A 14,161-nucleotide genomic window follows, 5' to 3' on the forward strand; every position below is an offset into this window, starting at 1 on the left:
GGATGTTTTTAAGCAAGGGAAGAGTTATAAAAGGTTTCCTCAAAGTTCCTTTTAGGATGGCTTCTACAAGAGCAAAGATACGTACATTTATTGGGGGTGAATGCAGTGCACATCAAAAGTACTAGACTAAAATCCCTGTAGACACAAGGCCTCTGTTCAGCATAAGATACTAAACAAGAGCTTCAAGTCTTTTCTACTCTGCCAAAACCAGATGCCTAAACTTTCAACTAACTGGGCAAGAAAAGGTCATTAAATCCATCTTCTACTGACTGCAGGCGGCTGTGCTTTCCCACCCAGGACACCAGCAACATCCATCCTCCTGGGAGTAACCGTCCCCATGGGACTGGGGCCGCTTGTCCTCCCTGGGCTGTGTAACCCAGGCTGGGAACCAGCGGGAAGGCAGCTCCGCAGGAGGGAAATGGAGAGAAGCTGAAAACAGCTCTCTTCTTCCACGTTCTCCCATCCTGAATATAGCATCATTCTTGTGGGTAAGGCACTGCCTGGAAATAGTTCTCTCCATCATACTGGGGCACAAGGTCGGCCAGCACATCCCCTCTCCCAAGGGAAGGGGAGAATGCAAGGTGAACAGCAATAGGAGAGCCCCTTTCCCTGCCCTTCGCTGCCCAGGTGGGCAAATCAAAAGGGATGGGAGGGAGCAGGAGGGCTGACTCCATGTGTGGAGCACTGCCATCAGCCTCTCCAGGTCCTGGGGACTCCTGTCTCCACGTAGCAGCATTCAGAACAGCACAAAAGGGTGTCCTAACCCAGCAGCATCCGCATGCCATTCCTGGGCCAGGCATGCAAGATCATGCAGCTTTCTCCTTCTTTCATGGGTCTCTGCATTCCTTCGAGGTTTGAGTGGGGCTGGCCCAATCTTTCTCCCTCTGGGAAACATTTCCATCAGCAAGGCCAGGAAAGTGAGAGCAGCTCTCACCAGTGTTGGCACAGGCCTCACCTTCTTCTCTGTGCTTGCATTGCAGCTTGTCAAGGAGAAACAAATGAAAAAAGAGCTATTTCACAGTCCAGTGACTGTGAGACTCTGTGTAGCCAGAGGCTGAGGCATGAGGGCATGATGGAGGAAGGCAGCACGCAAAGTCGACTGCTGCAAGGCCAGGAGGAAAGCCCGGAGGTGCAGGCTTTGTTTCCTGGCTTGCACTATGCCCTCACTGCTCATGGTTTTGCCTCACAAGGGACCTGCCCTGCATCCCAGGGCAGAGTCTGGGGAAAGACTGACGTGTTTGTGGGGTACTTGGGACAAAAGCAGGGGGTGTGCACAGCATTGAGGTAGCAGGGATTCAGAGGTGCTCGGCAAGCTATGAATGGAACCCTTGGTGCAGGCACCATGCCCGCCAGGATTGGCATCCTTGTGCTCTTGGAAATGGACTTGGACCTACCAGTTCACTGCACAGGTGGCCGTTTGTAAGCATCAGGCAGCAAACTAAAACAGAACACATGACTCAAAGATTTGGTAGATTTGAATCATGTGTCTGTGTCTTCATATGATCAGTTGTCATCAGCCAGGTCCATTAAATCAAGTTATCCAAATTCAGTGTTCCATTTTCAGCCTGAGGTTATCAAGATCACAGAATCACAGAATGAAAGGGATGGGAAGGGAACTCAAAAGATCATCTAGTCAAATCCCCTTGCCGGAGCAGGAACACCCAGATGAGGTTACACAGGAATGTGTCCAGGCGGGTTTTGAATGTCTCCAGAGAAGGAGACTCCACAACCTCTCTGGGCAGCCTGTTCCAGTGCTCTGTCACCCTCACCATAAAGAAGTTTCATCTCAAATCTAAATGGAACCTCCTGTGTCATTGGTTGTCATCAAGAAGATGACTCCATTCTCCTGAAACTCACCCTTTACATATTTATAAACATTAAAGAGGTCACCCCTCAGTCTCGTTTTCTTCAAACTAAAGAGACCCAGCTTCCTCAGCCTTTCCTCATAAGGGAGATGCTCCACTCCCTTAATCATCTTTGTGGCTCTCTGCTGGACTCTCTCAAGCAGTTTCTTGTCCTTGAACTGAGGGGCCCAGAACTGGACACAATATTCCAGATGTGGTCTCACCAGGACAGAGTAGAGGGGGAGGAGAACCTCTCTGACCTACTGACCACAGCCCTTCTAATGCACCCCAGGATGCCATTGGCCTTCCTGGCCACAAGGGCACAGTGCTGGCTCATGGTCATCCTGCTGTCCACCAGGACCCCCAGGTCCCTTTCCCCTATGCTGTTCTCTAATAGTTTGTTCCACAACTTACACTGGAACCCGGGGCTGTTCCTGCCCAGATGCAAGACTCTATACTTGCCCTTGTTATATTTCATTAAATTTTTTCACCACTCAACTCTCCAGCCTGTCCAGGTCTCGCTGGATGGCAGCAGATAGTTTGGGTTGGAAGGGACCTTTGAAGGTCATCTGGTCCAAACCCCCTGCAGTGAGTGGGGACATCATAATCATCTTCATTTTTTCAATGTACTTATATATATAAAAGAAGAAATTATGATTAGTCCTAAGTCAGTTTACTTTCTGTTTATAGCACAGATAGGTGTTGTGCCATTATCACAACAAAGCCATTGTTTAGGTGCTTAGAATTTTGGCAAATACATATAGGCTGAAATTTTGTGTGCTTAGACTCAGTCCGTAGGCAGAGCTTTTAGAAGCTGGATGTAAACCGCATTCAATGATCTTTGAATTGTGTGTGGTTCAATGGCATATATTCCGCCCAAAACACAGCCTGTTGTTGTTTATCCTTGTAGTAGAACAAAAATGGGCAAGCTGAGTCATTTAAACTGTCTCGTTTTGTAGATCTTACAAAGATTTACAAATAGAACTAAAAAACAATGCAATTTTGAAATAAACTGCTTGTCATGCTAAAACAACACATCTTTTTACAGATTTTTTTCCCCCCACATGTACACAGTGGACTAAGGTGTTTGACTCAATGATTGCAAATATGTGGACTTTTTGTGAGATCCTATAAACTGATTTGAAATGGCAAGAATTACTGCTGCTATCTAGCTAGCAGCCATGCAGTTCCTAAAGAGGCTCTTTCCACAAGAACAAGTGTCTTTGGTAGGGGGTTCCCTGTTGTAGGATCTTTTCTTTTTCAGCAGGCTTGTCTAACATTTAACATTCAACAGAGACTGGTCATTAAAGCCTTGAGGCAAAGGGTTTGAACTAAGCTGCAGCTTGCTCAATCTTTTCTAGCTGGTAAAAGATTGAACTCCTGTTCCTTTTTATTATGCATAATGCTCTCTCATCAAACAAGCCCTTCGGAAGATCGGAAACCAGCAACCAAGGGTGTGTTTTCTGCTCACCAGCACATGGTCAAAGGGAAGAGCAAGAAAGCGGGCCCTGAAGCAGAGGTCTGCTCCCACCTCCCACTCCAGCTGGCTTCACAAACATATCTGCTGGCATAGCATGGTGCCCCTTGAGTGTTATCCAGCTCCTCATGCAAAGTAAGTAAATATACTTACTCCCACTTTACAGAGTGGGACTGCAGTTCACCCAGGATTAAAGAGGAAGGGGGAACACAAAGAACATGAACTGAGATTTCTACCCTTATTCAGGCTATTTGATTCTGAAAATCTGTAGGGACAATTATCCCCCCCTCCCCCATTTTAGATGGCAGCCATATTAAATGAAAACAGTTTGCTAGGAAGGGCTGTCTACTATACTTTGCTGTGTAAGGATCATGAGAATTGCATTTCTTGAGCAGCTGGGAAACACAGATTTTAAATTCTTTTTTTTTTTCTTTTTCGAGCTCATTCAGATATCTTAGAATTGCCAGAAACTTTGTTGTTGTGAATTTTCATGGGGGTTTTCACTAGAAAAAACTAACAGTATTTGCAAGACAAAAACAAAATCTCTGCTATTGTAATTTCCTACGTCTTCTGTCCAGTAAGGCAAGTTTTTTTCTTCCTATGTACAATCTCATCAAAAACAATAAAATAGCATTTATGGAGCTGATTACAGAATTTTTCACAATAATTATTGGAATCAATCACAATCCAAAGATGAAACAATGATTTAATAATTCAAGACAAAATATCTGTAGTTAGTAGCTGGCCCAGTGACTATGTGTGTGTCTACCTGCCACAGTGGTTATACAACTTAGTGGTGTAAACATCATGGACTCTATCAGAAAAAAGTCATTTTGACAAGATTACATTGCTTTCAGTAAATTTGCCCAGGACTGAGAACATGAACTTAAGTGGTTTGCACAAATCTCACTTTGGTGAAATATAATATAATGAGTACATCCCTTTCACATGAAAAAGGGTGTCCAGCCAGCACAGTTGATATCATCACTGAACCCATGCATTCCAATACAGTGCCCATTGAAGCTGCCCAAAACCTGAGCACAAGATGCTGTCACCATCCATCTGGAGGAGTGTCACTGCTGTGTCCACATCTGGGAGTCCCAGCAGCTGTTCCCTGCTTTGCCGACAGCCTCCTAGTTTGGCTTTAGACAACCAGTGATATCTCTCTCTGCTTTAGTTCACCTCTTGTACAATGGGTAATAATGGTAGCCCAACTCCAGATGTGTTTAGATTGTTTGGTGAGGACCACAGCATTGCTCATCTATGGTCAGTATTGTGCTGTCTAACTGGATTTCTTCACTGCTGTATTCAGAGCAGGGAACCTCTCTAAAGCACATCCTTGCTTCAAGATCTTTCCACCCTGATTCTCTGTTAAGTGAAAGGATTTGTTATTAGTCAGCGTCGTTATGTGGTGACTCCCCTGGCTTTGTTCACACCAAGAGAGACTACTGTCCTAGGAAACATGCTGCTTGCAATCTGTCATGAGGTATGCTGTGGGAGGGGACAAAAAGTGGTCCAGTGACCTTTGAATAAAAAGTACAACTAGGGTGAAGTTTACGATTAGTTGGGTAAAAGGGAAAAGAGCATTCAAAGGAGCAAAATAACTTATGACAAGCACTGAGACAAAGCTAATTCATAAATGCCATGCCACAGCTGCAAAAGAGCAACAGCAAGTGCCCAGCTGCCAATGGGTTTCATGCTGGATGGTGCAGAAGTGATAAACTGATCTTAATGCCTAAGTAACTAACAGTGAAATATTTTTAATATGACAACTAACACTGAGCTATGACTGCTGCTGTAGCACTAACAGCTGAGCAGCTATTTCATTATCTGTGTCTTTTCCTGTGCAATCTTTTTAGTGTGAAATGTCTTTAATTTTAGTTTGCTGGAAGAGCTGTGAAGGAGCAAAGGAGTCAGTGGATATAAAATATCCACTAGCTTACAGAATGTGCACTTCCATTTATACGTGGTAGTGCAGTCTGAATAATGGCCTGTTATCAATTGCTTGAAGTAACTTATATGTTGCAGTTTTTTGTGCTTTATTCCAGAAACAATAACTATATATTTGCAAACCCTAGTGTATCCCTTTGTAGGAAAAGCAAGAAGAAGTAACAGAAAGTGTTTCTTCTTATAGTATAGAACAACCTGGTATAACAGATATGTTGAGAGTGCTTTGAAATGATGCTTACATAATATGAGGCTATGTTTACATCTTAGTACAGTCCCATCAAAAAATCTGTTTCTCTGTTCTGAACAAACTATTTTAGCTGAATATTTAGAAGGTAGCTCCTTAAAACCACATTTGCATTTTTAAGTCTTGTGAAGCAGTAAAGGCAAGTGGAAGGTGTAGTTTCCAGTGCAGAAAGGATATATGAATTTATACTGGATCCACTGCACTCAGATCATTACACATGAAACTTTCAGGCACATCAACATGCAGAAATTCAGTAAACATCACGCAGCAACACACATTGATGCAGTTGTTCCAGGCTACCGTTTGTGTTGTTGGGGAGTAGTATCTATCGCATGCTGACATTACAAACCATCAGTTTCCATCAGAACATAAATACCTGGTGCTGCAGCAACATAGGATCCAAATGGATTAGGTTTCTCTGTACCAATGTTTTTTCTTGTTTTCTGGGGATTTGGAGCACAACGTGTTTTGCTTTAATTTTTATGAGAGCTTTGATGCTTTTATGTCACTTGGCATAGTGAGGTATTGCAATACTTCATTTATTACTATATACCCTACGGTTTTAGAGAAAATATTGCAAGAAAATAAATGCTATTTTACGAATGCCTCCCTTTCTCCAGGTGCAGCACATAAATGAGGGTTCCCCAGACTCTGATTGCAGGGGTTCCAAGCAGTCCTTGTTTGTTCTCTGGGAGCTGCAAAAAAACGATGGCTAGGAAAACTGTGATTCTACTTCCTCAGGACCATGAATTGCTTACCTGTGTAGTCACAACTTTGCATGGCATAAGTAGAGGTGTAAAGGTCTCAAATTTCCTATATTCACCAAATAGAAGAGAGTAGGAGTTGGGTGAGATTCTAGGTACCTGAAAGAAGGTCCAACACATGAGACTCTTAGAAATATTGATACAGGACCACAGGACCTTCATATCCCCATACCTTGCGGTTTATATGTGATAGATTCCTCTCAGTATTTTTTAAAACAAAATGTTCTCCTTTTCCATTCTGTCTTCCATGTAATATGTGCCTAGTCATTGTAATCTTCCCTACCTTTTGACCTAAACAATACATAAAAGTTGGGAGGAAGAGGCGTACATATTCCCCTTGCACCTTTTCATACCATGAGACTGAGATGAACATTAGATGTATTCTGAATTGACTCTCCCCTCTGCTGTGGTCTCGTGTCTCATAATAAACTTTTGAGAATTCTTGTTCTAAACATGCTCCTTCAGTGTACAAATATATCTTCAAATATAGATGATAAAATCCAGAAGTAATACTAGTGGTACTGAGATTCCTGAAGGCAAAAATAGGAGAGTGAGAGAAGTGAGAAAGAAAATTGAGAGACGTTGGAATGATGCCTGTGAACATTTAGCTGCTTTGTAGCTGGGCCATGTATTGGAAAATATCTGGTTTGAGCAATCGGTAATATTCTTCAAGGGATGAAATGAGGCTTTCACTCTAAAACTAATGTGCGAAATTGTTTCCCTATGTCAAATCCCACTTAGCATATAAATTAAAATAAAAAGAAATTTTAAAAATATCTGCTTGAAGTGGTTTTACTAGACTCTTTCTGTGATTACCCTTCATTGCTGCCACCAGTGGACCTGCTGGCCCTTTCATTGGAGGTTACACATATATCTGCAGTAGCTGTTTGTTTTCTCATTCTGAAGAGGCATTATATGGCTTTACACTAGTAAAAATAAACTCGTTTCACCTCTCTCCTGCCTGGACAAGGACTTTCCTTATGTGTCTGGGGACAGCCTCTCCCATAGACCAGGTACCAGCCAGCCGACCTCAACCAAAACTACCAGGGATGGAGTGCAGGAGCTGATGGGGTGAAGCCAAGTCTCTGGGTGCAGCACTGCTGGGGCTTGCCTCTCACCAGCCCAGCACTGGTCCCGGGGGGCTGCTGTGTCCCAACAAGTCCTTTCAGTGCACGTCACCCAGCATAACCCAAAGGCTGATTACCTCCATTTCGAGGAAGACAGTAGAGAAGAAAGGTGGTTTTCTGCTGCCTTTATCTGCCTAAACACTTTGCTGATTGCAAAACAGATGAACTGTACTTTTTGTCAGTGAAGTTAATTTTCAGAGGAGTTAAATTTTTTGACAGCAGCAACTCAATATGGCTACCTTAGTTTTCAGGCACTGCCTTGATATATCAAAGGCTTCATTTCAGTGGACAGTTACTGATCATTGTGGTCATGCTGGAGGTGATCAGTGCTTACAAACATCAGGACCAAGCTGACTCAGATGTGACACTAAAGAGCTGAGACAACAGAAATTAAAGGTAATACTTGAAATATAGATGTAATTAATTTTCATGAAAGCAAAGCTTATTGCAGAGTTGTTATATACTCTGTACATGCTTGATAATATTTTTGAATGTGACCTACATTTCTTGTTAAGTTTTTGTACCTGGTGCTTCCTCTTTGTTTTATGTTATCAATGTGTGCCTGAAAAAAATGTTTGTTATCTTTCTAATTCCTATAGCTGGATGATAAATACAGAGATGGAAACTGGTTGTAAAAAGGCTAAACTTGCATTTAGTCAATGCAAAACAATTCCTGTCTAGAGTTGTTGTCTCACGTCGTTTGTGTCCCTTGTTTGCAACATGCCTGTCATTTCTGCAAAAGCCAGTCCTGCAGCAGAGGACACTGCTGACAGGTAGGGCACCTGTCCTGGTAATTTGGTGTCTTGATTCCCTGCATCATCAACTGCAAACTATATCCAATATTCAGTGCTAAGATGGGCTCTTGCTGAGCTCACTGCAAAACTGCAGGAATATGAGGGGAAGCTCACCAGGATCACTTAGCTGCTTGCTGTGTTGCAATTTGGGTGGTTTTTTGCTTAAAAGCAAAACAAAAACCGCATAAATCCCAATGACGAATTTTTCACTAGATTCAGCAGATTTGCCAGTGTGATGAGCTTAATTAAAATTAACAGAGCATTTTAATTATGTTGTAGTCTTTTTCTCTAATGGCTTGCCCTTGCAACCTGCCTTAAACAAAGCCATGTGGTGCATTTTGGGCATCAATTTGTGCTGGCCTGCAGACATTGGTGAATGTCGATCAAATGGGTGTTTGACCCATTGCTGTGAGCCAGAAAAGGGGGAGAAAGCTCTTGATCTCTGTTTGTGCCCTTGTACAGGGTAAAGCTATCTCCTACTAGTGGTACACTGCCATCTCTGTATAGGCTCAGCAGAAAGGTAGAGCCACTATTATATCTTCCCACCTTGACCAACCTGGTGAAGAACCCCAAGCGAGAGGAACCCCAAGCTTCCTTCTCCATTACTGTGCTCTCCAGGGAGGAACTGCTTTGGTTTTCAGGGAGCACAGATTATTCTCCTTGCTTGCAACTGCTCTGTTTAATGCTGGCTCTCTGAAAAGGTTTTGTCTGCATCTCTGAGAACTTCCTTCCTGAGCATCCCAGGAGGCACAGCTTTACATCCTTTCTTTTTCTTGCCTATAGCTTGGCACATGCCTCTAAGTAAGGCTGACTCTGGCAACTGCTGAAGAGTTTCAGATGCTTTTTGACATTAGGTGTCACACTGTGACTGGACCTGTGTAAAATGGGTCCTGCTACAGTCATTCAATAACAGCAGTAAACATCACTGTCAGTTTGCTGAGTTATATGCCGTGTCCTAGTGTAGGCCTTGGTGATGAGAAGTGTCCTGTTGCTCTTGATAATCCTGTCACCAGACATGCAGAGCATGTGGGTAGATGCCATCAGTGCTGTTACTCAGCTCCCTGGTGGACTAGGGGGTTAATGCGAGGTTTCTGAGGGCACACTTGGCCTCGTGAGTGGAGGTAGAGAGAGACTGGGAATTTATCCGTATGCCACCTAATATTAACACTAAATTGAGATATAAAGATAAAAGGGCTTGGCAGATAATCCTGCTCCTGTATTTTGTCTTCAGTGTAAATTCTAGGTGGTTTCTGTTGAGAAGATAAAAAGCAAATTATTTGAAAAGGCTTTTCACATCTGCCTTCCACTCACTTTCCTCCCTATGTACCAAGAGACCTGATTGGTCCCTAATTAACCTAACCCCATCAAGCAAAGCATTCGTAGAACTGGAGATGCTGTTGATTGCTACTGCCTGCCTAATGGCATTCCCAGGATGTACATCTGCACTCTTTAAATTTCTTGGGGGAGGGCAAGAGGTTGGTTTCTAGGACAAACAGTGTCTTTTCTCCTCATGCAAGTATTTTCTGGTGCCTGCAGGCTGCTACACCTCTGAGGCAGGTGCAAAGGCACGACTAGCTCTCCTGTTACCAAAATGCAGAGTACTTTTCTGGTGTCCTGAGACCAGCTATCTGGCAGTTTGCTTAGCAGACTGCAAACCTGCTGTGTCCCACTGTAAGAATTACTGTGATATGTAAGTTCACTTTCAAAGTCTCATTTCTTTTGTTGTGTTTGATCCTAGGATGCTAATTTACAGTGAAAAGATTTAATTGTGTGTCTGGAGACTCTGTACTTGTCCTTAATAAAATGTATGGCTGTAACTTTCTATAGGTCCAGCCTTGAAGAGCTCGGATTTGTGAAATGTCACTGCACTTCTACCAGCATTTCTTTGTGCTTTTCCTGCCCTGCTACAGTTGTTCTGTGCCTGTGATGTGTTATTGTATAGCAGAGACCATAAACTCTCTGGGGAAAGTATGGTCTCTTTAAAATACTGTCTGTATAGAACCTCAGCTGTGTACCCCAAAGCCCCAGCTGAAGTTCCGGTGTTCTTCCTTCATGAAAAAAATGAAGCAAAACATGCAGTTTTCTTACGAATGGGCTATTGTATTGTGGTTAGATTACAACTTGTTAGTGATCTGGGATGCATGTATGGCAGAGGTAATTGTAGGCAAGGTGTCGAAAAGGAATAGTGCTGTGTGATGTTTTTTTCTGGCAGGAGGTAGGGGTTGTCTCTTTCCCTTTAGTCCTGGGTCTGTGCTCCTGTGTCTGCACCCAGGTTAGCAGGGAGGAAGCATGTCCTGGGAACAGCATCACTGATCTGGATTAAAAATTTATAGATTTGAGAGGTTTTTCTTTTTTTTCCCTGAGCCCACAGTGCCTTGCTGGCCTGATGGCAGGGCTCTCCTCCAAACCTGCTGCAGCGGCACAGCGTAAGGAATCATAAAAGCCAGAGGGAGGGTGGGGGGGAAAGAAAAGGAATGTCTTAAATTGCCTCTGCTGCTGGGGAAAAGGTAAAGTTATGCTCCACAGTGATTGACTTATCAAGGTTTGAGTAATATGTTGAGACTCTGCAATAGCAGAAGATGGGGTTTTTTTTTGTTGGTTGGTTGAAGTGCATGTGGAGGCAATTTTTTAGTGTTGTTTTGGGTTTGTGTTTTTGTGGGTTTTTTTGTGTTTTTTGTTTGCTGGTTTGGTTTTTTACCAGGAAACAGCTCAGATATGCACTTTATTACAGCTGTCATGTCATTACCTACAGGTAAATATTGCACTGTTTACAGAGCAGATAGTTTGCCTATAATAACATTATCGCCTGACAAAAACCTACAGGACAACTTCACGAGTCCTGTTGAACACAAAGGTTGCAGAGTGTGTCACCAAACCTTAATTTTATTCTGATAATAAATAACTACCCAATGAAATGAAGAAGGGTGGTGTTATTTAGGATGTGTGTAACCTAACATTGGGGTATATACACCTTATGGAGTAAGAGTTTCAAGGAAAGCTCATGTCAGCTTCAGCTGGCCTGTCTGCTACTACTATTTTGAATTAATTTGTGCAAAATTAACTTTTAAAAAATTCACTAATTGGCAGATAGAGATGTGATTAATTGTATCCTTAAATACATGCCTTTTGAAAGAAGTTATGCCCTCAGACATAGGAAACTTTTCTTGCCCTCCACTTTTTTATTGTTTATTACAAAATTCACAAAATGTCTTCTGTAGGTTAATGAAACAAAATGGGACCATGAGTTTGGCCTAAAACTACACTGATAAGATAATTTTCTTCAAAAAGATTATTGTAGAATTTCTTGCCAAAAGGTGTAAGGCAAAATAGATGATGGAATTAGAATCTGAAATCTAGATTTCCCTGAAGTCCTATATCCAAAACACAGCTCTGTAATTTTATTTGGATAGTAAAGAATATCCACGTGCAATATTTTGACTGGTAGGCACCTGATTTGAAGCCTAGTTTATACCACAAAGGCTTCTCAGTGTAGTTGTTCTAGCAAGTCCTCCCACAGTAGACAAAGCCTATATTAACACAAAATTCCTTTTGTTGGGAAAACATGGAAATGCTGTTTAAAAATAAATGTTACCTTTGAGTGATTTTTCTTTTTCCCTCCTGATGCTTTTGTATATATGCATACCTTTCAAGGGGGTGCTGACCTCTGAATTTCAAAACTGATGCATGTGTGTGCAGGTAATAGAGTACACTTTTTCCATTATGCAGGTGTCTGTAAAAGAAAAGGCTTTATGGAAGAGTTTGAGCATTGGCTATAAATCCAAGCCTTTGCCCTGAGTGTTGGCTTGGAAGTTAGCAAGCAGCTGCTGGTGAGTCGAAGCATCTCTGTGGGATACAGGGCTCCACTGCAAAGTTCCCCTCTTGACCCTGTTTGGGCGAAGCTGCTCCTCCTGCTCCCCACAGGTGATACCAAAACATGCCTGCAACAAGTGGAGACGAGCACAAGAAGGCAGGCCATGCTACCAGAGGTGGTTTTGCAGTAATTTGGTTTTGTGCAATCTTCATAGCAGAGCCCAGGAAAGGGGATTGGTTTGTTCTCCTGGGAGTCCACTGGGTTTTTGTATCCTGAGCTAAGGGACCCTGCTATAGAAAAATTGAAGTTTTACAAATGTGGGTGGGGACACAAGTAAGATCCCCTGCTCAGGTTTACTCTACATGCTAAACCTGGTCTTATTTCTCCAGTCTGATCCCTGTTTCCCATTCAGGCAGCTACCTGCCGCTGCTTCAAGTCAGCTCATGCTGGGATGATTGTTGGCTTAGCAGGATGCACATTAAGTGGCACTAAAAATATATAGGAAATTGGGTTTTCTTGCTCTCTTTTTGATTTTCTCCTTTGAATGAAAGAAATTGTTAAGCTCTTAGAATTGTTAAAATAGAAACAAAACCAAGAAGCCCCTAAATTGTGAATACCTTCTGTGTACATGAGGAAATGCCCTCTTTGGTGGATGCTGCAGGCATCTCCTAGATGAGCCATTGCACTCCCCCAAGGAGCTGCACAAAGTAGTGCCACTTCCTGATGCAGAACCCATGAAGTTGCTCTGAAACATTGCATAAACGCTTTCAGAAATAGCATCTTTCAACTGAGGCTCTCCAAAGCCCAGGGTGGGTTAACACAGAATTTAATTTTGAGTGACCTATTAGCAGGAGACAAATGAGACCATCCTGACTCCCTCTCTTCTTCTCAAATGTTGTAGCTATATAGGAATTGTGCCAGACTGAATGTTGACAGTCTTTAACATAATTTGTCTGTACTAAAATTAATACTATACTTCATGTACTATATTTGTATCTATCTATCCACTTCCATGTCAGGGAAGTTCTAGTGTGTGGGATACATAACTAGATTGGCTGAAAAATAATTTTTAACTCTGTGAGGTCTAGTGCATCCTGCAGGTAGAGAAGGTTGAGGTTATTTTGATGCCAGTCTGTTATGATGTGCTTTATCTTTTTGCCTGATTTCTTTTTTATTGCATTGCCTTATTATACAACTACAGTGTGGAAGTTGCAAAAACCTCTTATGAGGTTTATATGCAGAGTGCAACAACAAGTGCCTAGAGCTTTGCTTGAGAATCAGCTCTGAAAACAAGCTCAGCTGTAATTATAAGCCTTATAAGAAAAACTAAAAATATAAAAGCAATATTTTGAGAGTTAGAACTATCTTATGCTATTAACTAATGGACCTAAACCCCTGGAAAAAATGTTGAATGCTTCATACCTTTTGGTGATTACTTGCTAATTGATATACAGGGAAAGGCAAGGAAAGCTTTCAAAAGGACATAGGGGGATGAATGCAGATTAAACCTTTTTTAAGCACCAGTAGTTAAAGGCACCTATAGCATGTCTGCAGTTGAGAAGGAGCCTTGGCTTCAGGGAGGAGCAGGAGTTAACAGGATGGTTAGCATCCCTCTTGGGCACCTGCACCCATTGTCCAGCTATGGAGGAAGTTCTCCACTGGGCTGTAGCGCTCTGCTTTGTTGCAGTGTCCCTTCTCGTACTAAACCTTTTCTGAGAGAAGACGGGGGTCTGGAATGCTGTTGTGATTATGGTCCAGGATGTATTCCCATCCATTCTTAGGATGTAGGAGCTTGCTGAATTTTCATTCTCAGGTGGGGCAAATTACAGTGTGGATGTGCCTCTTCAGTGCTCTTTTTCCTGACTACATAGGGAAGCCAGTGAGATGATTCAACGAGTCTTAGCTGCTCCTACTAAAAGTGGTTGTTGTCATTTCTTTTCAGAGGTTGAGACAAGAGATGAGACCTTTAAAATATTTATTCCTATATGTATGTATTCATGTTGTTGTCAGAGATGTTTCTTTAGGTTAGTGCCATACAAGGTAAAGGGCAGCAGGAGAGGGTCAAGACTAACTGGTTTATATCTGGGAGTCTACTCTTTGAAAGTTCAAACAGGCAAGGGGCAGATTTGAGTGATTTCTCAAGACCAAGT

The sequence above is a fragment of the Patagioenas fasciata genome, chromosome 3 (assembly GCF_037038585.1).
Source record: "Patagioenas fasciata isolate bPatFas1 chromosome 3, bPatFas1.hap1, whole genome shotgun sequence".
NCBI lineage: Eukaryota > Metazoa > Chordata > Aves > Columbiformes > Columbidae > Patagioenas > Patagioenas fasciata.